General features: G+C 43.8%; 1 long non-coding RNA gene across 1 annotated transcript in view; it reads right to left on the reverse strand.

Annotated features, from left to right (window-relative positions):
* The window catches only part of LOC146867213 (uncharacterized), a 144,939-nt gene that overhangs the window by 107,286 nt on the left and 11,623 nt on the right, over positions 1-26,030 (reverse strand). The window contains exon 2 of the long non-coding RNA XR_014961112.1: positions 8,966-9,206. This is a non-coding gene — a long non-coding RNA (uncharacterized LOC146867213). The remainder of the gene's footprint in view (positions 1-8,965; positions 9,207-26,030) is intronic.

Raw genomic sequence — 26,030 nt, forward strand, 5'->3', positions numbered from 1 at the left:
GTGAGGGAAATTGACAAACTCATGTCAACCTTTTACCACAAATCAGTGGCAACACAGAGAAGCTTCATAAGAAGGCGTCTTCTCATAACTAAGGAAAAACCATTCACCCACACATTCCAAACAGTGAGGGAAACTGACAACTCATGTCAACTAATTACCAAATAAGAGGTAACACAGAGAAGCTTCGTAAGAAGGTGTCTTCTCATAACTAAGGAAAGACCATTCACCCACACATTCCAAACAGTGAGGGAAACTGACAAACGCATGTCAACTAATTACCACATATCAGAGGTAACACAGAGAAGCTTCGTAAGAAGGTGTCTTCTCTTAACACAGTCCAAACAGTGAGAGAAACCTTCCACTCACACAGGTGACACACTAATCTCAACCAAATAACCACAAAAATGAGTGTATTAACACAGCAACGCACACTAAAGTGACCAGGGACACTACACCCCCCCACTATTCTACAATACCAAACAAAGACATTACGCACATCTCCACATGGAAAGATACAACATCCCCAAACCAGGACACACTATAGACCAAATGCCCCACAACCACATGCAATATCATAATAGGATACACACTTTACCCCCCCCCCACCAAACAGTGTTAAACAGTAAAAAAAACTCAAGTAAAGTCTTTCTTCCGAGATCATCACCAAGTTCTTGTGGTTGTTGGGATCAAAGACCATGTAGTGCAATGACTCCCTTGTGGCTAATAGAAGAGAAACACATCGAGCCGGTAGATTCCGATCCCAGAAAAGCACCATAAGAATCGCCATCGCCATCAGTTAAAACGCGAAGAAAAATTTGGAACCCAATCCAAAATGGCCACCACGTTCAGTGACGCTATGCGTCAACATAGCCCAATCTAAGATGGCCGCCACAGCGTGCAGCGTAACGGGAGCGTCAGTTTCTACTCAATGCGATCCAAGCGTTCTACCAAGCCGCGTGAAGATCGTTGTCATGGAGCCAGCAGCGCACGTTGGAGCTCGCGAAGCCTTTAAAACAAGTAAGTGAACAACGGCCATTCATCGCATGTCCACCAGGTCAATGAACAAAATCCAAATGATAACCTTGCGATGAGCAGTAAATCCAATCCAGTAGCTTGTCCCCAAACAAACAGATGGTGTAGTAAATCCAATCCAGTAGCTTGTCCCCAAACAAACAGATGCTGCAGAAACCGCCAGAATAAATAACCAAAACCCCTCTGGTGCGCCAAAGAGCTGGTGTTCTAAAGTCACAAATCTTCAAAAAAATAGGATCAAACAGCCATTAGCCATCAAACACCCCAGCTTGTCATGAAAATCACCCAGTCTCGATAAAATTCTCAATTGAATCACTGATGCGGTCCAGCAAGTTGCATCGAACACCGCAGCTTGTCATAAAAATCACTCCGCCTTGGTAAAATTCTCAAATGAATCGCTGATGGGGTCCAGCGAGTTGCGCACAGACAGAACAGATAAAGTCATGTAAGGCAGGCAACGTGCAAGGAGACAGAGACGAAAATTAGCACTTCTGTCAAACAAAAGTCTAATGCCCTGGTCTGCAGGCTGTCTTGTTGACAAAGGACACTGGTGGGGCTGACCAGAGCTTAACTGTTGTAATCTTTCTTCTTGGGAATCCTTTTTCTTGTGGTTCCAGAGCATACCTTTGGTTAGACAAATCCTTAGTTTCAGTAGAGTAGTCCTTCAGCAACACGCAGGTTCTTTGAAAATCGTCGCCAGTGTTGTAATTATATAAAGGTCCGGTAGCCAGGTTAAGTATAGGTATGCTGTAGGTTTATTCTCAAGTACAGCCTTAGGTAGATTACTGGAAGTCCAAGTGATGCCCCACCAGGAGCAGCCTCCCTGCTGCTCAGCCTGCTCACTCCAACTGACACTCACAGCCTCACCAGGCACCCAAGCATTCCACGACATCATCAATCATCCAACATTCCAGACCTCTCCAAGCACACTAACTCTCATTCTGGCTGAGCAGTAGGGAAGAGATACATAGGCAAAGGGGAACGGCAAACAGTAGATTATAACACATCCCCCTTTCTAAGGAAACCAAAACACAATAAAAGCAAATGGAAGTACATCAGGCAATCAAGATAGGAAATACATTAGAATATCAAAAATGCATGAAAAGACAATGAGCAATGAATCAAAGACATATCAAACAAATTAAATGCATGACAATTCATTTAGTCAACAATTCACGCACCAACCATCACTAAAAGTCAAATTAATATTTCAAAGGTAAAACCAGAGAAACCACGTTAGACTCATAGCAAAGTAAATGCAGAATCCTCGTAAGACTCATAACAAGATAAACATAAAGAAGCTTCATAAGAAGGTGTCTTCTCAACCAGGAAAAACATTCACCCACACATTCCAAACAGTGAGGGAACTAACAAAGTCATGTCAACCATTTACCACAAATCAGTGGCAACACAGAGAAGCTTCATAAGAAGGCGTCTTCTCATAACTACGGAAAAACCACTTACCCACACATTCCAAACAGTGAGGGAAATTGACAAACTCATGTCAACCTTTTACCACAAATCAGTGGCAACACAGAGAAGCTTCATAAGAAGGCGTCTTCTCATAACTAAGGAAAAACCACTCACCCACACATTCCAAACAGTGAGGGAAATTGACAAACTCATGTCAACCTTTTACCACAAATCAGTGGCAACACAGAGAAGCTTCATAAGAAGGCGTCTTCTCATAACTAAGGAAAAACCATTCACCCACACATTCCAAACAGTGAGGGAAACTGACAACTCATGTCAACTAATTACCAAATAAGAGGTAACACAGAGAAGCTTCGTAAGAAGGTGTCTTCTCATAACTAAGGAAAGACCATTCACCCACACATTCCAAACAGTGAGGGAAACTGACAAACGCATGTCAACTAATTACCACATATCAGAGGTAACACAGAGAAGCTTCGTAAGAAGGTGTCTTCTCTTAACACAGTCCAAACAGTGAGAGAAACCTTCCACTCACACAGGTGACACACTAATCTCAACCAAATAACCACAAAAATGAGTGTATTAACACAGCAACGCACACTAAAGTGACCAGGGACACTACACCCCCCCACTATTCTACAATACCAAACAAAGACATTACGCACATCTCCACATGGAAAGATACAACATCCCCAAACCAGGACACACTATAGACCAAATGCCCCACAACCACATGCAATATCATAATAGGATACACACTTTACCCCCCCCCCACCAAACAGTGTTAAACAGTAAAAAAAACTCAAGTAAAGTCTTTCTTCCGAGATCATCACCAAGTTCTTGTGGTTGTTGGGATCAAAGACCATGTAGTGCAATGACTCCCTTGTGGCTAATAGAAGAGAAACACATCGAGCCGGTAGATTCCGATCCCAGAAAAGCACCATAAGAATCGCCATCGCCATCAGTTAAAACGCGAAGAAAAATTTGGAACCCAATCCAAAATGGCCACCACGTTCAGTGACGCTATGCGTCAACATAGCCCAATCTAAGATGGCCGCCACAGCGTGCAGCGTAACGGGAGCGTCAGTTTCTACTCAATGCGATCCAAGCGTTCTACCAAGCCGCGTGAAGATCGTTGTCATGGAGCCAGCAGCGCACGTTGGAGCTCGCGAAGCCTTTAAAACAAGTAAGTGAACAACGGCCATTCATCGCATGTCCACCAGGTCAATGAACAAAATCCAAATGATAACCTTGCGATGAGCAGTAAATCCAATCCAGTAGCTTGTCCCCAAACAAACAGATGGTGTAGTAAATCCAATCCAGTAGCTTGTCCCCAAACAAACAGATGCTGCAGAAACCGCCAGAATAAATAACCAAAACCCCTCTGGTGCGCCAAAGAGCTGGTGTTCTAAAGTCACAAATCTTCAAAAAAATAGGATCAAACAGCCATTAGCCATCAAACACCCCAGCTTGTCATGAAAATCACCCAGTCTCGATAAAATTCTCAATTGAATCACTGATGCGGTCCAGCAAGTTGCATCGAACACCGCAGCTTGTCATAAAAATCACTCCGCCTTGGTAAAATTCTCAAATGAATCGCTGATGGGGTCCAGCGAGTTGCGCACAGACAGAACAGATAAAGTCATGTAAGGCAGGCAACGTGCAAGGAGACAGAGACGAAAATTAGCACTTCTGTCAAACAAAAGTCTAATGCCCTGGTCTGCAGGCTGTCTTGTTGACAAAGGACACTGGTGGGGCTGACCAGAGCTTAACTGTTGTAATCTTTCTTCTTGGGAATCCTTTTTCTTGTGGTTCCAGAGCATACCTTTGGTTAGACAAATCCTTAGTTTCAGTAGAGTAGTCCTTCAGCAACACGCAGGTTCTTTGAAAATCGTCGCCAGTGTTGTAATTATATAAAGGTCCGGTAGCCAGGTTAAGTATAGGTATGCTGTAGGTTTATTCTCAAGTACAGCCTTAGGTAGATTACTGGAAGTCCAAGTGATGCCCCACCAGGAGCAGCCTCCCTGCTGCTCAGCCTGCTCACTCCAACTGACACTCACAGCCTCACCAGGCACCCAAGCATTCCACGACATCATCAATCATCCAACATTCCAGACCTCTCCAAGCACACTAACTCTCATTCTGGCTGAGCAGTAGGGAAGAGATACATAGGCAAAGGGGAACGGCAAACAGTAGATTATAACACTGTGGCCACTAAAAACTGTATTGTTCGAACAATACAAGGCCCCCAAAGCCAAAATCAACACCCTGGATTATGTACGATGGGCATGGGGAGGCCTCGGTAAGCGAGCCGGCCTTACAGCACCATATGCGCCCACTACCTCCCTAGCAGACAACCCTGCATTCCCTCCTCTACAAGATAAGGGAACGGCCAGGTGTACAGGTATGCACGGTATCAAAACATTTGCTGACATATCCAAGTGGCGAATTTTCCCTAGTTTTATCAACACCGACACATGAGTGCCGACACTTTAGGACATGCTATTATATTATCAAATCAGAGCCACCTGCCGCACACTTCATGACTCTTTCTCTGCCCCCCCCCCCCCATTTTTACAGCATTAGAGTATGTCCACACAACTACCTCGCTGAGCAAACTCATAACTCGACTCTACACACTAACACAGAGAGCCTCAACAATTGACACCACAAAGGCCCGGTTGGCTTGGGAGTGGGACTTACACTCTGAGATATCGGAAGCACAGTGGAACTATTGCTGCGCCCAAAATGAACAGCAGTCCCCCAACTATAGATTGAGACTGATACACTTTAACTATTTACATAGGACATATTATACACCAACACAACACCATAGAATTCGCCTAACGACTGATTGCAATGTATACATTGCCATAGTCCAGCAGCCACTTTCTCACACTTAGCATGGACCTGCCCCAAAGTAGCGCACTTTTGGGCCGAGGTGTGCGACACAGTGAGCACCATCACAAGGGCACCACTCCCGCTGGACCCCATCGTATGCCTGCTGGGCTACGTGATCAATGTCCTGAAGGGCTGCCGAAACCTTACAACGGTGCTGCTACTGCTTGCTAAATGCAGAGTGCCGATGCACTGGGGAAGACGGCCACACTGACCAAATTAGCCTGGATCGTAGGCATTCCATACTGCTAGGAGCAATTAGCGACCTATTGGTACCTGCTCCCACTAACGACACGACCTAAAGATTTTTGGGAACCTTTGACGACCTACCTAAGACTGACTGATATAGAGGGGACAACTGCACCCGACCCGACACAACTACTACCCAGTCAAACACAAGAATTGTTCCCTCGCTGAGCAGGGGACCCTCACCCCTGTAAACCGGGCCTACTACTACTGGCAGGAAGAGGGGCAGAAACCAAGAGGGTTAACGATTACTGACATATGTACCTCCAAACAGATATATACGTAACATATTGTATTGTATGTCAGGTGAACTGTGAAAACGTGAAATGTTTCCATGTGTGGCTAAGTTGGAGGGGGATGTGTTGACAGTTTAAAAACCAATAAACAATTATTTTTTTTAAAGAATCTAGGCCATGTTTAGGGTTTGCATGACTACTGAGTGCCTCTTACTTCACTAATGGCATGGTCATTTGCGTTTGGGGAGAGTCTTGAATGTTTCTAAAAAGTATCACTTTTAATAAATGTCTGTCTATGCAGTTATATAGCCTGATGTACTAAGGTGAAGCTCTTCAGCATGTTAAAGAAATACACTTTTTTAATTATGAAGAGCTTCTATGATATTTTTACATTATGTTTGTTGCGCAATATACATGCAAAACGTTTACATGGCTGAGCTCCAGCACAGACTTTGGGGCCAAACCAGACCCATGGATCCAGCTCAGTCTGTCTTATTAATTTGTCCTTTACTTGCGACTCAGGCTTAGAACATGGACCGACAGTCACCTGATAAAAATATTTGTAAAAAGTGACTAGAAACACAGGGCTCAGTCCTAATACACTGATTTGACAACCCTACCATCAAGGCTACTTGTAGCAGAGACAAAGAACAGTGTGTCAAATGCTGTTTGATTGACCCCAAAAATATATTTTAAATAAATGACCCAAGTACAGGACTCCAGGCCATTCTGTTATACTTGACCACAGTCATTAGTTCCATGGAGAACTACCACACCCAGATGGGACGGACAGGGGCAGAGCTTCAGCAGGGGTGTTTGGGGTGTGACACCCCTCAAATGCATTCTTAAAAGTAGAAAAAAGGTGAAATGGTACAGTGCAACACAAGCGAAAGGTCGGGATGGAATATAGAAGGGAGAGAAAACAGCAGAGCGATACAGAAAGGGCCAAAGTTCTTGATTTCAGGGTTGCATAGAAAGACTCCAGGACAGGAATATTTTGTATCCCTGAGAGACAATATGCAGAAACCCAAGAGTCACATATTTTGGATTTCCAAATGCCTGACACCTTTGCTGCATAGTCACGACATTTGGGAGGGAGAATGCAATAGAAAAATTACAAGATGAAGCAAGTACTTATCACCAAGGAGGCCTCCCCAACCATGAGCCCTTCCTCAAAATGGCTTAACTTGATCCCCTAGAAGAAGACAGGGCAAAAGCTTGATGAAACCCAAAGTCTCTTCCACAGGAAGCTGGACAAAGTGAAGCTACTAACTTATTTCCCCTCCATGCTTGCACGGGTTTCGGTAAAGAGAGGAAAGCAGCTCAGTTAAGCTAACCAGGCAGTTGATTTTGACCATGGGAAGATCTCTGCAGAGTGCAGCAGCTTCAGCATCTCATGAAATATCCAGTGATGAGTGAGTCAGGGGCTCTTGTCAGGTCATCCTGTACCTCGGTCTTGGCTGTGATTGGCTGTTTTATTAACCCTTTGCCTCTCAACTTTAAGAGGTCACTGCAGGCAGCACTTACTTTCAGACCAGGATGTGAGGATTAATATTGCTTGGCTACTAGGAGCGGGAAAAACAGAACAGCTACTTTGTGTTCTGCACACCATGGAATTAAGTCAGCAGCAAGGTTACCTTCAACTTGATGCTGAAAAACAGGTCTTAGGAACAGTAGTCCTCTCTCACTGCTTAACTTGCATGGTAACCCTACAGGCAGTAACTGACTGCATCCGGGTTAGTGAGGTATACATGATGGACAGAATAAAAAGGCGAGATTTAGAAATAACATAGGGTCAGATGTACAAGGTTATGTGACGTTACAACGTATGCCATTACCCCGCATGCCGTTTCAACACCAATCTTTACCCCGACTTGCTGTCGGGGAGAGCTGGAAGTTGGAATATATTAATTTTCTATTCCAACTTCAGTGTGTGCAACAGTAGGGAAGGTGTTGGAGTTAAATCTAACACCTTCTACCCACTGCTACACACCTTTTTCGTTGCAACGGCATGCGGGGTAAATGCATGCGTTGTAACGGTTGCAGTGTAAAGGCTGTTTCCTGATGTACAAACACTCAGTTTTAGAATGATCTAACTGCAACAATTTGCGGCTCGCAATTAGGTAATCACAAAATGGAATGACTGTACATTTAAGGATCCCGAATTACGACTCGCAAATTGGAGTGCCGCAATTAGCGATTACCTATTTTGCAAATGGAATTGTGAATTGCAAATAGTAATTGTAATTTGCACACACTCCCACAAGTACAGATAAGTACTTCCTGGGTCGGGTGAATGACATCAATCAGCAAGTACTCATCATTGCCATCTTGTGCAGCCTACTGAGAGGAGGCAGTGCAGACTGCTGCTGATAGTGAGAGTCCTAATGATAAGGAGTCTGATGAAGAAAAAGACAACTTAAATTCACCGAAAATGAGTTAGAAATTCTCACTGAGGAATGCTGTAATAATCATGAGCAGCTTTTTGACAAGGCCTCAATGACAGTCCCAGAGACCCAAAAAAGAAACATCTGGCTGAACATGTAGTCCCAAATCAACACTGTTGGAGTGACATAGTCTCAGTGGATGAAATCTGCAAACGATGGTATGACCACAGGTCACGGAAGATGTAAATGGTGGCCACTCGCCTGGCAGAGAGACGTACCACAGGAGGAGGACCATCCCGACTACAACCGCCCACAGCCATGGAAACGCTAGTGGAAGGCACCCTTAAGCCAGAGGGAGTTGGAGAATTCAGCCACATAGACACCTCAACAGCAGGACCGAACCCAAGTATGGTCCTGCAGCACGTCCACTGTCCTCTCAAAAACGTATTATGTACACAGATACATGTATAGTTAGCATTCACTACAACCATACAAGTAAATTATGGGACATGTAGCACATTGGACATGGTGTATTTATTGAATATATTTAATGTGCTGTAACAACAAATAAATGTCATGCAGCTACAAATCAAACACAAAAATTAATTGTAAGTTTCTTGTGCACCACAGACACTGCTGCACAGCAAACAGAAGGGGCTGAGTCAGAGGAAGGTGATACCACTCATATGGATAAAGAGGACAATCAACAAGACACATTCTGTGGATACCCACCATCACATGGGCACACCAGCAGTGCTGTATGTACACCACAGCCGGCATCAGGAGAGGGGGTTGCTGCCCAAGCATAGACACAGCTCCTGTCATGAAACCACACCAGCAGCACCTTCAGGGACATGGTCGACCTAGATGCAGACCAAGACAAGTTGCACAACCAAACCCGTCCAGTCCACAAGCTGTTGACAACACCCAGTTGTTTGGAGGAATCGAGAACCTGATGTTGCTGGTTCATCGCCTGCAACAAAAACAAATAAAAACCATAAACAGGAGGTTGCAGACCATCCAACAATGTCCTTTGGTTTGGCCAATGTGTCCAGACAGTTGGCTGAAAATCAGAAAAATATGGACATGAGGATGGACAGCATGACAGCTACAATACAACAGTTGTGTGTCCTACTAGCTAACAGTGGCACAAACCAAAAGCGACGGAAGGGGTACTTTGCTAACAAAATGGACACACTAAGCCAGGCAATTGGCAGATTGGCACATGCCACGACTACTCTTTTCAGGAGGACTGTTAATGTTCAAGTAGAAATGTGCCACTTCAGTGGCACGGTAGCAAGGCGTATGGAACTCAAAATAGCAGCTGTTGAGGGAATGCAAACAGACTGCATTGCAGAAGGCACAGCTAGTGACGGGCAGGGAAGCGAGAACATCTCTAGCATCAGTAGCCTGTCCACTACCAATACCACAAACCAAAGATACAGCAAACCGGACACATGCTGCCACACATGACCAGAGGAGACCATAAGGCCACAGGGGCAGAAAGCATCAATGTAGTTAAATTAGTGTGGTACTCATGTCTTAAAATGGACATTTATGGTGGGTTAACCAGCATTGCATACTGTGCAAAATCTGTGTTTGGTAATTAAGTAATTAACATACATAACAGCAATTAAAGAAATTTGATTTCAAGCATCATCAAATATCTGTTTTTTGTCCACATGATCAAATGCATTATAGCTGTCAACTTACCCTCCGAAATAATTGTTGGCAATGTGGTCCTATCACCATCTTCCCTACACTGATCTCCTTTCCTCTGCTCACTGCTGTATTAGGTCGTCTCCCTATCCCAACTAGACGACCACCCAGACAAACTGGCAAACTGCCTTACGGAAATCCACGGATGGATGTGTGAGTCATCACTAAAACTAAATGGGTCAAAGACCGAAGTGATGCTCATGGGAAAGCAATGGGTGACCATCCCCCCAGCGGTCTGGCCGAACGTGTTCGGAGAAATTCCTACCCCAAAACATCACATTAAGACCCTAGGTGTATGGTTAGAACCCGAGCTCTCCATGAAAACGCAAGCGGCCAAAACCGCAGGAACCTGTTTTGGGCTTATGCGTACTACCCGCAGGATTCTCCCCCTACTCCCCCCCGCAGCCAGGAAACTACTGGTCCAAGGGCTCATACTATCACGTTTGGATTACAGTAACATGATCTACCTGGGAGCCCCTGAGGCCACCCTGGCGAAACTGCAGCCAACACAGAATGCAGCTGCCCGTCTACTCATGAACCTTCCCTCCAGAGTGTCAGCGAAACCTGCTATCAAGGCCCTGCACTGGCTCCCTGTGCGCCAAAGAGTGGAATTCAAAGCCATGTGCACGGCATTTAAACTGATCAATGGAAGTGGCCCTTCGATCCTCAGCGACCTGGTTACTCCATATAAAACCTCCAGATCCCTGAGGTCTGAGAGTGAGCACCTAGCCAACATCCCCAAATTTAAAAAGACTCGCACTGGAGGTCGACGCTTCTCAGTAAAAGCGTCCACTGGATGGAACGCCCTCCCACGCACCCTTAGACTGGAATCCAATTATCTAGTTTTTAGAAAAAAATTGAAAACACTCTTATTCCCTAAATAAGGCCTTCCCCCTTCTTTCCTCCCTCCCTTCTGGACAGCTAAGTTTATAGCGCGGGGATGCCCTTGGGTCACCAGGCGCTTTACAAATCGCTAAATAATAATAATAATATAATCATCTTCTGAGTCAGAGGCTCACACAGTGATGTGTAGTCCTCTCCTGGTCGAAATGTTGTGCAGCACTGCACAAGCTGCTATAGTTTTGCCTGATGCTTCTGGTTCATACTGTAGTGCTCCTCCACTCTTGTGTAAACACCGAAATCTGTTTTGCAACAGCCCAAACGTCTGCTCAAATATCCCTCGGTGCGCTTGTGTGCAACACTGTAGCGCTGCTGAATGGGGTAATTTGGTGAGAAGTATGGTGTCAGTATCCAGGGGCATAGGACAAACGCACTGTCACCTGTGTCAAACAAGTACATGAGTGTGTGGTCACAACATGAATGTCACAATACTACTCTTCACACATTGCAGTACGGGGCATTACCTAATAAATATCCATCATCAAACTCCCCATGTTCTAGCCCTTAGGAGATGCCACTGTGCTTGAACATGGAGGAATCATGGATGCGCCGGGTGCTGGGATACAATGTCAGTAAGGATGATGTGTGCATTACACACCACTTGTATGTAAAGTCAATGTGTGTTTTTGCGGGTTCGTAAAATATATTCCAGGTTTGATGGTGGGCATCCACACACCCTACCTCATGCAGAAAATTGACAATCCCATAGAAATCCAATTTTGTTGCTCGGATTTCAGTGGCACTTCTGCGTTGATAGATGTATTGCTTGATATATATTAACATGGTATTGAGGGAAGCGTGAAAAAAAATTGACAATACTCTCCGACACACACCACCAGCAACAGCAATGACACCCTGGTAACTACCAGAGGCTAATAGGTGTAGTGAGCACCGGACCTTTATATATGTGGGGATGGCATTACTGCGCAGTGTGTTGCTTTCAAGGTGTGGTCTGAGGAGTGCAATCAGATATTAAATTACAGCCCTGCTCAGCCTGTATTTGTCATAGATTTCCTCCTCTCTCTTGCTGAAGAAGGTCACCTAGCCACTGACTATCCTCTCCTGTCACCCCCTCCTCCTCAGCTGAGCCAAAATCTGCATTCTTTTTGCAACAATGTACAATGCTGCCATTTTAGAAACACAAAGATGCATTTTGGGCCTTTATTTATAGGTTGCAGTCAGTTAACAAATATCCTGACTTGATGCTAATTTTCACGTGCCCATTTGCAACTGACTCCCTATTCGCAAATTGTGACTGTATTGAACATACTGTTTGTGACTCACTAGTTGGTATTTCCGAATAGTGAGTCGCAATTTTCAGTCGCAGTGTTTAGGAAAGCACAATCCATTTGCTTCGCTGTTTCCTGTTGGCGAATGGGTTTTGGACATACAGTTTCAGCAAAATAGCAGTCGTAAAGCACTTAGCGACTGATTTGCGAGTTGCTAACCCTACGTACAATGATTTCATATAATTGGAATACAACACAATGCTCTTTGTTAGAGAATTGTTGGTCGGAAATCTGTATCATTTGATGAGGGGGATACATAACATATGGCTAAGTTCAGGTTTACGATTCTAGGCAATGTGTATATTCTTAGATGTTTAATCCCTATGTAATTTGACGGAACTCAATATTCTGTCTAATTTCATTATACACATCTATCAGACGGTCTTGAAGAAGGTGGAATAGATTAGTGGGAATGTCCGACGAAACATGTGTTGAAGGTTTTAGATGTCTACTGTTGGCAGCCTGCTGAGGAATACTACCTTAATTGCCACTTTTTATGCGGCTAGGACTCGCTCTGCACAATAGGGAATTTTGTATTTAATGAACAATGGACTTATCTATTGGTCTCCTTGGCTCAGGCTAAATTTTGTCCATTTTTTAATAGACTTATAAAGAATGAATATAGAGTTCAATTAAAGTGCATTTTGTAACAACTTATCAGTCAATATTATCAATGTCTTTGGTAATATATTATCAGACAGAGTTTAGGAAATAGTCTCTGTCACTGAATTTAAGATACGTATGGGGTGTGAGCCTATATATTTTTGATGTGCTGTTTTGTGGGTACTCTTATACCCTTTACAGGCCGCACTCTCTCATTTATTTATGAAGCTGAGTGCAGCAAAAAAGAGGTAGGTACCTAAAACACAGGGTTCTTCTGCACCACTGTATATATGCCTTAGTTGTGACTCGCAAAAGCCTCTTTATTGAGTCAATGATCTAAAACGAAAATAAGACAGACCATCTCAGGGGGAAAAAAGCAGTAAGGTATTTTGCCCATTGCATTACTTTTTATTATGTATGTTACACCTTTCACCATATGCATAGTATGGCTACATTAGGGAAAGTGGTCATTAGTTCACTATACTGTACAAAAGTGTGTAAATAATGAAGAGAATTTTTAACTTGTTTTATACTTTTATGATGTTTTTTACATCGAATAAAGTTTATCCGAATCCGAATCAGTAAGGTAGTTTAGGAGAAAACTGCTGGACTTTGCCTCCCTCTTCCCACTAGAGGAGAGAAGATTCAATCATTTGTTAGCTTATTCAATCAACTATGAGGCAAAATAGGCTGCTGGCTTTGTGACAGAAGTTCAATTTCAAATAATAACTGGACGTGTGCCCAGACGAAGAAGCTATTAAAAGCTAAATAATTCCTTTGCCAGGTAGATGAATAGTTTACTGTCTATTAGAGAGTAGGACATACTACAGCACTTATGGTGCAGAAATACACAGCTATACATCTATGCTTTATCACGTCTGAAACAGTCACTGTTTCAGGTAGAAAACCATCAGCTTGTAAATACCAGCCAGAACCTGGCTGTATTTACTTTGTTTTGCTACAAAAGGAAATGAAATTACGGGACAAAACCATGAGCAGCTTGATTCCGGAGACAGAAAAAAACAACTCTAAAAGGTGCATGCCAAGAGAGCCTTATGTCATCCCAATATTGTTCTTTTTACCTCAATACGGCCACATTTAATGCACATAGATCATTTTATTTCCCTAGAACATTAGAGGTTATGTCCTTCCTAGTATTTCCATTAGAAATATCAGATAGACATGCTGCATTTGAAGTCTATTTTAATTGGCATCTATCTTGTCACACATCTGGTCTGATGACTACAATGTAGGTAATGTCAGGTACATTATTTAAAACATATAACACTAGGGGGTAAAGATCTAGATCAAAATAAATGCAAATGCACTGAACAAGTGCTCAAGAGACCACCCTGTAATAAGTCTCCGTGGCAGAATCATAATATCAATTTTTACTAGAAAATTAAATTTTGACAAAATCCAGTTTCTACTCTTCATGTTTATTAAGGATTCTGTACTTAACGATGTATCGAAAGGCCAGATTTCTAGCTAGGTAATATCTAAAACCCTTTCCAAATCAGGACGAAATTATCACCTTCAAATGTTTCACCCCAAGTAGCACTTTCTCAACAAAAAGAAAAAAAATCTCCATTTCTGTCCAAATCTGTTGTCAGTACCTAGTGTTAATAATTTTATTTATCAGTGGAATCGCAATTTTCTAATTTGAACTATTCTATTTCCGTAACACGCTCGAGCACTTTTAGGACCACTAGCATCAATTTAGTCTTGTTGCCCACAAGACCTTAAAGTTGTTGTCTACCTTATCCTAACTGGCACCAAAATGTTACTTTAAGGGCTAAAGACCTAGCCATAAATTATCATGAGTTAAAAGAACAGCTATGTGCAGTTTTCATAGCCTTGGAAATCCACTCCTCTTGCTACTAGCTTTAGAAAGGTTTTAGATACACATTAAGTAAGTGTGGTGGAAGTGTTAAGCCTTGAGGAAATGCCACATTTTGATATTTCAAGTCAATAATTCCTGGAGCTTGTACATAACTGAGAATATCCTTATTTTAGAAAGTCAAAAGTCAAAAAAATTCTTTATTTCGGCCAATTTGGCCATAAAAGAGTACAGAGTAAAACAGAAAGGGGAAGAAAGGGAAAAGGGAAGGCAAGTAACATTTAAAATCCATTTGTATACACATGGCAATATTTTCGTACAGGCAAAAATACCCTCTCATTAAAAAATTTAAAAATGCGTCAGGTTCCAGACACTCATTTCAAAAACATTAAAGCTAGCAATCAATATCGATTAATTTACGACGCTTGCACCACATAGCTAGCAAAAATTTAGAGAGTGCAAAAACAATAGCGCTCGATGAACTAGATTTAAAATTCGAAAAGCATTCAGGCAATGTTTAAAACCCAGATTTCTGCACAATGGGATCAGCCAATATTTTCTTGATTTGGTATATGCTGGACAAAAGAAGAGAACATGAATCTCATCTTCTAAATCGCAGCTACAGCCCGGACAAGACTTATTAGAGGAGGCCGTCCACTTGCTTGTGACGGCCTTGAGGGGTAAAGTGCCATGTCGCTATTGCATAAAAAGTTTACGCGCTAAAATCGGGAAGACAACATCCATGAAGTCCTCAAAATAATAAGAATTTTTAAATTCTAAAAAAGAATTAGTGAGGGAACCCACATTAGGGGTCGTGATTAAAAGTTCCAGCTTTTGCCCTTTGTAAATTTTGGTAAACATCTTTCGTGATATCCGGCCACAGGCCCTATCTGGGTCTTCCCACATGGATTGTAGTCCTAGACTTAGAAGTTCACGCTTAATAAACGCAAGCCAGGGGATTTTGCTTACACAATTGAGACTAAGGATCTGTTTAAGTTCGTCCCTATAGTTTACAAGATCTGGAGTGGTCCATAATCTGTGCCAGAACCTTAAGGGCTTTACTGCTAGCTCGTTTGCAATAGGCGACAGTCCCAGATCTAACCTCAGCGGTGTTAATGGAGTACTCTGAGGAAGCGATAATAATTGCCTTGCAAATTTGGACTCAACTTTAGTAATTTCAGGGGCAGCACAGTGACCCCAAAGCTCACCCCCATAGAGAGCAGCTGCCCTTGCTTGTGTTTTATAGACCTCCAGGGCAGGACTCACTGGTCTAAAGCTTGATGAGTTGGAAACCTTCAAGATAGCACCCGACAGCTGTGAAAGTCTCATGTGGGATTTGGCCTTTTGCGGACCCCATGACAAATTTTCATGAATTGTAACACCCAGGTACTGGAAGGTCGTAACCCTTTCCAAGCATACATCACCCAGTGATGGATTAGCGCGAGTCTACACTGGCGGGTTAAAGATCATGAATTTTGTCTTGTCAGCGTTGATCTCAAGGCCTCTGCTCCGACAGAAGTCCCCAAAGCCGTTCAATATCCTCTCAATCCCCATGGGAGATTTGGAGAGCAGGAGGATGTCGTCCGCGAACATGATCGCCGGCACCCTCCTGCCAGCCAGTCTTGGTGCGTCATTGTCAGGGACACTGTCCAGATGAGAGATTACCCCGTTGACATAAAGGCAGAACAGGGTCGGTGCTAAGACACAACCCTGTCTCACCCCCCTGCCAACGGGGAACCTTGGTGACAGCGTCCCATTCTTGCCACAGCGAACCTGGGCAAAGTTCCCCTCATGCAATCTCATAAGTAGCACTAAAATCTGGTGCGGGAGGCCCAGACCCTGGAGGACAGCCCACAGTTTCCCCCTAGGAACTAGGTCAAACGCGGACTGGAGGTCCACGAAGACCATATAGAGGCTGCCACCCTCTACCTTTACCGTCTTCCAGTACAGTAGGATCAGTCGGAAGATTTGATCCATAGTGGACGTATTCCTTCTGAATCCCGCCTGGAAGGGGCTCAGTACATCGTGATCCTCCATCCACGTCAACAAATGGTCCAGGACCAATCTTGCAAATATCTTTTGTTGGACGTCGATTAAGCTGATTGGCTTGTAATTGACTGGGAGCAGAGGTGACCCCTTCTTAAATATCGGGACTATCTCTGCCCCCAGCCAAGTACTGGGAATTTCCATGCCTCTCGAGATAGCGTTAAATACGACAAGGAGATAGGGGCCCCAGATTTCAGGTTGATGTCTAAAAAGATCCCCCGGTAATTTATCAAGTCCCGGGGCCTTTCCCACTGAAAGTTTGCCTATTACACTTATCACCTCCCCCAAGGTAAACTCCAGGGGCTCCTGCTGATCTTCTGGGACTTGTGAGTCGGGCAAGCTACACAACGCGGCCTCCCCCCCATATAAACCTTTAAAATAGGCCTCCCATGCTGATGGCGCAATATTCGATTCAATGGCAGATTTTAGGTCACCCGAACCATGGTTAACAAGTGACCAAAATCTGCGCGCATCTTTTGTGTCCAGGGCTACCTTTAGGTTCATCCACCTTTCCATGTCCCATTCTTTTCTTGCATGCCCCATGACCTCTTTGTAGTGCAATCTGTAATCTCGAATCGCCATTTTGTTGTGCCCTGCCTTAATTGCTATAACAAGATTACTCTTTGCTCTCCTGCATGCTGAATTGTACCAGGAAGAGGCAGGTTGTCTGGGCCGTCTCGTGGGAGCCTGGGGGTAGAAGACTTCAGCCAGGTTATTGGCCAAATCTGAATGGATTACACTAAATTCTCCATTGAAGTCACTGGGAACATCTTGGGAGATTAGAGTTTCGACCTTCAGGAGTCGTGGTAGAACTATGTTGTAGACTTTAGCTAAGTTCTCTTGCGAACCTACTATTCTCCCCCACTTTACCCTACGCCTGTTACTTGATAAGAACAGACCCAGACCCTCATCATCTCCTCCTACATTAGGTGAGTCTATTTCTTGTTGGCCTGGATTCACCAACTCCAGGCGTAACGCGTTGCGGTCACTATCAACCCTCTCAACTACCCTGAAATCAATGAGCATCGACCACATCCGGGTTTCCACCATGATGTAATCGATCCGGGACTCTTGCCCCTTCTTGTTATAGGTGCATACTGACGGGCTATCGGACATTGCACGGCCATTACAAGCCCTAAGGGAATTATGTAATACAAGGGCTGTGATCTGAGTAGCCAATGGGGACCACAGCTTAGGGCGTGGGGACTGACATTGGGGGATCGCCCAGTAGTCATCCTCTCCCATAAGCGCACCTTTGCTACTTCCAAAAAAAGGCTCATATTGGCAATTCACATCCCCTGCCACCAAAAGCCTAGAATCCCCTGGCAATGTACTCAAGAATTGGGATAAATCATCGATTGTGGATGCCTCAAGCCCTATCCGAACTGGCCGCGAGTAGACATTCACAACCGCCAGTCCATAGCCATTGGGCCATTTTAGCACTAAACACTGCACATCCTCTGAATGGGTGGGCATATTTTCCACCACGCAACCCAAGTGAAGAGCAACCCATATAGCCAATCCCCCAGAAGGTCTTCCTTTCCCTCCCCACCTTGCAGGTACATGATAAGTGGCAAATCCCACTCTTGAGTGTTCCTCCCTGGCCCAAGTCTCCTGGAACAAACATAAGTCCATCTGGTCTACCAGGGCACCCCACTCTGTGCAATGTAGCTTGTTTGTTATACCCGCCACGTTCCAGGACAGTATTTTAATTGAAGTCAGTGCCGTGGCTGATTTAGTTACTGGAGCACTTCCTAGTGTCTCACCTACACTCTGTGCCCCACAATCAGGTTGAGCTTGGTGCTGTAGCATGACACTTTCTTGAGTGGCAAGCCCCTCTACCGTTTTAGGTACCCAGGTCTGGATAGATGGAAACGCGCTCTCTGGACCACCCTCAAAATCCTCTGCACTTTCAGTAGTCTTTTTAGGATCCATAGTCTGGGAATTGCCCACCCTCAGCTCCCTATCTGCAAGTCAGTCCACCATTTCAAGGGAACTAAACCTATTATGGGTCACAAGGTAGTTTTGGGTGGTCAGGTCTCTGTGACCGCCCCTGTTCACCCTTTGACCCCGCCTTTGCATCACCAGTGACCAATCCGATGCGCAAACTGGCGTTGCAGGTCAAGGGTAAAAGAAGGACAGGGGATAGGGTTTGATCATTGAGCCTACACTGTCGTGAATCCAGTTGCAAATGTGTTCAACTGTGCGCGGGTCCCTAAAATTAACCAGAACACAATCGCCTGGGATGGCTTTTCTACTGCGTCCCACCCAAGCTATCCTACGTACCATCAGTACTTCACTTTTGACATTTTGCGGTAGGGGCCTGTTATGATTAAGCCACTGGGTCACTTTATTTTTTAAAGACATGAATGATTCCTGACCTAGATTGCTAATTTCAGGAATACCTGTCAAAACCACCACATACGGACTGGTTTCAGGCGGTAAATCGATTCTTTTTGCAAACCGGGGGTATAAAATTGGGTAGAGACTCTCCCTCCTCTAGTGCTATCGCGTCTAGGGTGTACGTGTTCAAGTTGGCTGCCTCAGCAGCAACTCCTGCGGCCGCAGCTGTCATATTTGCAGCTGTGATAGGAGGCCAGGCAGTAGGAGAATGAGCAAGACTCACAACCCCAATGGGCACAGAACTGGGCACAGAACTGGTTTGGGCTATGTCCGTCGACTGCATTTTTTTCTTTCTTTGTACCCCATTCCCAGCCATAGGCTGTTGTAGCTGGGAGAGCTGAGATTCCATGTGAGCAAGTCTCTGATCTTGTGGAAATATGGATTTTTATGATCAGTTATGTCCCCTATCTTGGACCCCAACGGTTTCATGTATGAATCACAAGTACATGTATGTTCCCTCCAGTTCCAGTTATGAAGACGCAAACACATGTGCGTCCACCGTCAACATGTCCTCTTTCAGATCCGCCATGAATGGGCCGGATATTCTATTTCTAAGTATGAAAGGCCACCGGCTTTATATGGTTCACTTATGCCATTTTACAGTTCAGGCAAGTAGGCCCTGATTCTGTCGTCAAACTCTTCTTGCCTTCTGCCTCTGAAAGCTCCAGTCTGAGCCTGCATCTGTGACCATGAACTTTGTCTCATTCCCTGCGCGGCCCACGAAGCCTGACATCAGCTTGCTGCCTGCCAAAAACTGTATTTCACCTTCGAAATTATCTGCTCCGTCCCTATCCAATGCATTCCTGTCTAGTAGTTTAAGTAAACATCCTGCCAGCTACCGAGCAAAGGCCCGGCTTCTCTGTCTTTATGCAAGTAATTCATAGCCCTGTTACTATGGACGATTTCTGCCCTCGCATCTCATGTAGACACTTAGACGCTTGTGCACGCACTCACAGTCAGTATAGAATAGATTTTGTCCGAGAGCCCTTCCCTTGTGGATAACATAGTTCTTTAAACATAGGATGTTAGATATGATTTGGGATTAGGTTGAATTGACCCCCCAGACTTTTTGTCTCCACATGTAGAGCTAAATGTCAAGTCCCTTTCTCCCTCTAGCCCCACGTCAGTTACACGTCATGATCGAGTTGAGCACAAGTAAGGCAAAGTTCCAGTACAATTCCAGCAGATCACGCAACCCCCTCCAGGTATCCACCCACACATGACAAATTACCCATTATCATCAAGTGGACGCCCACATGGACGCCCACCTTCACGCCTACTTACACGCCCACATGCTCTTATCTCATTCTCTCTTGCTCTTTTGCTTACGTACAATTGAGAAATGTATATATACTGTACTCTGTGAATAATGTTTTGAGAATATTGAGAATACTTTTCAGTCCCGTCCAGATCCTTTTTTGGTGATGGAAATATTCTCCCTTTGACTCGAGTTAATGGAATAAATCCCTTTATGAACCTGATACCACAGACTCAGCCTCTTGCTTTATGCATGATCTTATTTATATTTTAAAAGTCTGACAGCGTAATATTTTATTTACCACATAATGGCGCCCGAACAGTTTAATCTCTTTCCCCACACGCCGGAGATGAAGGTCCAGTTTTGCCCCCTTCCATAGCCGTGATGGACTTCAAGCGCGCACGTCGCGGGTTTTCCCGCCAACTCCCTCAGGCCAACGAAGGGGACAGACTGCGACCAGGCATCCATACGAGGCGGTGAGGAACGCAGATTGTCCTACCCAGAGCCCACCTGCGAGAGAGCTGTGTCCGAGGTATACAGAGGCCCACCAGATTCCGAAGTCCCAAGTCCCGAAGTTTCAAGTCGAGCCCGAAGTTTCAAGTCGAGTCCAGTCCGGTAGTCCGGTCCAGTTCAAGTTCAAGTTCCGTTCCGAGGCCTTCTGTTCCGAGCTACCCGGTGAGTACCATTATCGGGGAGGCGTTTCTGACGTGCACATAGGTTGTGCCGGTCAAGACGGGTTTGGGTACACAAATCCGGTCTGCACTGTTTCAGCAGTGTATCTGTACTGTTTAGCAGTATATCTAGTATGTCAAGTATGCTAAGTAACTAGTTTCCCTAATGGCCATCGTTATTGTTCATTAACTGTTAAATGTTAAATGTTAAATGTCAAATGTTAAATGTTTTAAATACGTCCTGCATATTGTGGTGTGAATGAATGTTCATTATCGTGTTTATTGTATTAAGTTTGTTCAAGATCAAGTATCAGATCAGTTCTCAATATGCCGCTCTTTTCGAAATTAAGACAGATCACAACTAGAAAAGGGGTACTCGAAGAAGCTGTTCCCATTCCACCTAGGGACACTCCAGGGTACTTTATGTATCATAAGCATGGCCTAGATGCCGTATTATTTCTTGATTTATGGGTGAACTACACCAAGGATTTACCAGAAAGTCAGAGGTGGCCCGCAGTTGGGACATGGGATGCAGATTGCATCATGAGAGTAGAAGAAGAATTATGGAAAAAGATAGCCGGACAGTAACAGAAAGACGTCATTGATTTATGGCGAAAAGAATCGTATAGACGTACGGAAAAAGCACGTAGACAGGAAGAGAAGAGTAAGGAGAATTCAAATAAAGTTCGAGAAAATATGTTAGTTGAGGAAGGTATCCGAGTAAAAGCAGAACAAGTAGATGGACAACGAAACACTCTTATGAAAGAGTAATTTTTGAAAAGTTTAGCTTGAAAAAAAAAAAAAAAAAAAAAAAAAGAATTGTGGGTATTTCGAATTTGCAAATTGTTCAAGAATACAGGTTTGTGTTCTTGGTGGTCCAGTGAGCCAATGTGCTGGGTCAAGTCGGTGAGATTATGACCCCCTGAGTGCAAATTGTATGTAAAAATAATTTTTCAATTGAGCGAATTATTGCAGTTTTTATGGAATTGAGTAGTCTTTTTGTCTTTGACAGCTTCAGAGTGAGGAGAAGGTGGGGGCTGTGTAGAGCAGTATGTGATACAGAAATCGGAGACAGATTCTGACCTTGTAGCCAGCGTAGGTGGGGGCCGGTGAGAGGAGCAGAACAGAGGCACTGCTTAGAAAGCTTCTCTGACATCGCATCTGTGTAATGCCTGCAGGCGGAGAGCCTTGGGGGCAAGGAGTAAGAAAAACAAAAAAAGATGGCTGGCAGCCCAGGCTCAGGCCGCGCTGAGGGGCTATTTTTAACTTCTCTGATAAGACAGGGCAGCTGAGAAATGTAAGTCGAGAAAGATTCCCTTGTTCTATTCTGTGCAAAACAAGTGTCCCGAGGAAATGTATATGGAGAAGATTTGTTTTATTTTTTAGCAATTGCTATATTGCTTCTGGCCAGAAAGTAAAATGTTGCTCTTGCTTGGAATTTTAAGGGCTATGTGCCTATATAAAAACGATTTTCAAATTCAGACATTTTTGAATTGTGGCCACAAGCTGCCACCAGTTGCATTGGATAAATGATCCAGTGGTTAACAGTCTGTGAGGAGAGATGAGAGGTGCGTCTTCGTCTGGGACATTAGGTACATTGTGTTGACGAAGATGCATAGCTCATTTTTATAAAAGAAAACAAACAGGTTCGTGTGTTCTTCGTTTTTGATTATTATTGCTGATTTTGTTTTTATAAAAGAAAACAAACAGGTTCGTGTGTTCTTCGTTTTTGATTATTATTGCTGATTCTGTTTTTATAAAAGAAAACAAACAGGTTCGTGTGTTCTTCGTTTTTGATTATTATTGCTGATTCTGTGTGTCAGACTTGACACGGTGATTTCAGATGGGGGTGTATAGGGCAGGTAAATGAATTATTGATTATAAGCCTGACAAATTAAGCAGGCCAGAATGTTCGCCTCTGAGCTGTAGGTACTGTAATTGCGCATCGCTGCTCATTTATATATGTTAGTGCAACTGTCTATGCTTTCTGTGCTTGGTATACTGATGGCTTGGCATATGTATTTTATATATGTTTTGTTTTTGTGTTGTATTGACCAGTCTGTTTAGCGTTTAATACCAAGTTCTCCTGTGCAAGTACAGAGATAGTCGTGACGACGGCGATCTTTGCACAGCGCTTGGCTGGAACTTGTTCACAATTACTAAATTTCACAGACGTGATATTACCTTTATCATGCTGTCAAAATAGCAGACAACACGTTATCAGTGTATGTCTAATTGGTGTTGGAGATGAATGAAATAAAAGGAAAAATTATGTAAGACTAAAATATTTTTCACATGACTGCCTTTCTCTTATAGACAGGCAGCCTCGGTCATATGTTTCCAGATTGGACATTGAGGAACAATTATGATCTGTACACTCGCATCTTAACTCTTGAAGGCCTGTTTTAAATAAGGACTGCCACCACAGAGTGACAAATGAGGCTCGGTATTTAGGGTAATGAGAAAATATCTGACAGGATTTCCTTTTTAAAGTTTGCTTTAGTAAGCTCATTCTTGTAAGTGGTGGCCCCAAAAGTTGACTTGTTTTTAAATTAGGCTATTTATTGTATAGGTGGAAATTATTGCAAAATGACTGATTTCTTTAGCAGATAAATTATTAATTATCAACATTAACAACTGTTCTTAAACTTGGTTTTCCGAATATTTAGGTAATTTAGCATTCCTATTAGGGCCTACTAGCATTAATATTGACTTCAGGTTGGTGTAGGTTCATGTAATAGGGACATTTGCATATGAGATGTCATTTGGCCAGCTTATGAGCTAACACAATGAGGTTTGTACATTAATTTGAAGGATTTCTCGCCGTTTCAAATACGCTGTGTATCTCCTATAATTTTGCTTACGCCCAGTAGCTACACACAGGGATTAATAGTGTTGACAAGACACAGGGTTTGATAGTGTTTGACAGCAGTGAAATCTGTTTCAGATTTCCTCCTGTCAAAAAGGGGGGGAAGGAGGAGAATATTGGCTTTCTGCTGGCCCCTGAGGAGGTTCGCTTCCCGCTAGCCCCTTAAGAAATTAAGCCCCTTAGAAATTAGCCCCCTTAGAAATTAAGCCAAGGAAATAGGTATGGTGTTTTCCCCTTTTTCTCATGTTTTATTGTGATCTTTCAGGGGAATTAGTCCAAGCCCCTAATACAGCTTCTACTAAAGTCCTCCCTTGGACACAAGAACACACTGTGGCATTTGAAGAATTAAAGAGAGCTTTATGTCAAGCACCAGTTTTAGCAAACCCTGATTACAACAAATCGTTTATGTTTTTGTGACAGAGCGGGATGGAACAGCACTATCTGTCCTAACACAAGATCATGCAGGAAAACACGAGCCCTGTGCTTATTTTTCTAGTACATTAGACCCAGTAGCACAGGCTTTGCCTGCGTGCCTAAAATCAGTTGCAGCAACGGCCTTAGCCATAAGACAAAGTGACTCGATAGTGCTGGGCCACCCCCTGACAGTACAAGTACCACACGCAGTAGAGGTTCTCTTGAACCGGACACAAACACAACACCTGACTGTAGCTAGACTGACAGGCTATGAGCCAACGTTATTTCAACCACACAGAGATCAGACGATGCAACATACTGAATCCTGCTACCCTTTTGCCCTCCAGTACAGAAAGCGTTTCACCACACGACTGTGTTGAAGTAATACATACCGTGACTAAACCAAGACAAGACTTGACAGACGTTGCACTCCCAGACCCCGACCTAACACTATAAGTTGACGGCTCATGCATGAGGACAGGGGCGGGAGAATTAGTGGCAGCATATGCAGTGACTACTGATACTGTAATAATAGAGACTAAAAGAATAGACATATTGTCAGCACAAGCAGCAGAGCTCATCACCCTGACACAAGCGTGCATAAGAGCTAAGCACCTGAGAGTAAACATTTACACCGATTCTCTGGCGAGAAAGAGGTTTCTTGACCTCTCATGGGGCCAAGATACAGCATGGCCCCCATATTCAAGCCCTTCTGGAAGCGATACATTTACTAACAGCCATAGCTATCCTAAAATGTAAAGCACATACTAGAGCCACAGATACCATTTCCCCAAGGCAATGATCTGGCAGACCGAACTGCTAAACAGACAGCTCAGACCCCACTAGACATGACAAAGTTACAGGTTCAATAAGTGTCCAAAGCCATGACAGTTAGGGATCCTTCCAAGGATGTACAAGACATACAGACACATGCTACTGTAGACGAATTAAAGAAATGATCGGAACAAGGAGGGGTACTGACTGATCAAGGTTGGATGACAAAGGGCAAATCCCCATGGTTTCTTTCTGATTCAATGGTACAAATAATCATAAATACCGCACATAGTCCTGCACACTTAGGAGAGAAAGCAATGATAGATAGCTTACAGAATATATGGTTCAACAAGCACCTGCGTGCAGCAGCGAAACAAAAGGTCAGAACATGTATGATCTGTTGCCAATTCAATCCAGGTAAAGGCATTCCGATGGAACAAGGTGGATTCCATCCACCTGACCACCCTTTTGAAGTGCTCCAAATGGATTATATCCAAATAAACAGATGTAGAGGTTACAAATATGTCCTGGTACTAATGAAGCAGGTGTCCCTTCTGTTAGGGTATACCTGGAAATTCCATTGTGTGCGACATCCTGAAGCAGCAGGCCTTGTAGAAAGACATAATCATAATGCCGGTTGCCCTCTTTTACATGCGAATGGTAGCTCATTCTAGAACAGGCTTATCTCCCTATGAAGTGGTCTTTGGTAGACCACCAAATATGTGGGGCACTCCAATACCTAAAAGATAATAACATGCTGACAGATTACCTGGCTTCCTTGATGTCTGCACTACTCTCTTGTTGTTCGCAGGTTGCTGCCGCCTTCCCTGACAACACCCAGGTCAAAGAATACTCCATCGCTCCTGGATGGAAGGCGCCAAAGTCAGTGCTCTGGACCACGGGGACGGCCGTTAAAGTCAAAGTGCACCTTCACCACTCTTTTACAAAGGAAAAAGACTTTGAACTTGAATTTTGGATTTTGAACACCATTTTCTAGAGGAGACTCCCCAG

This window comes from Triturus cristatus, chromosome 1_2 (assembly GCF_964204655.1).
Source record: "Triturus cristatus chromosome 1_2, aTriCri1.1, whole genome shotgun sequence".
Classification (NCBI taxonomy): domain Eukaryota; kingdom Metazoa; phylum Chordata; class Amphibia; order Caudata; family Salamandridae; genus Triturus; species Triturus cristatus.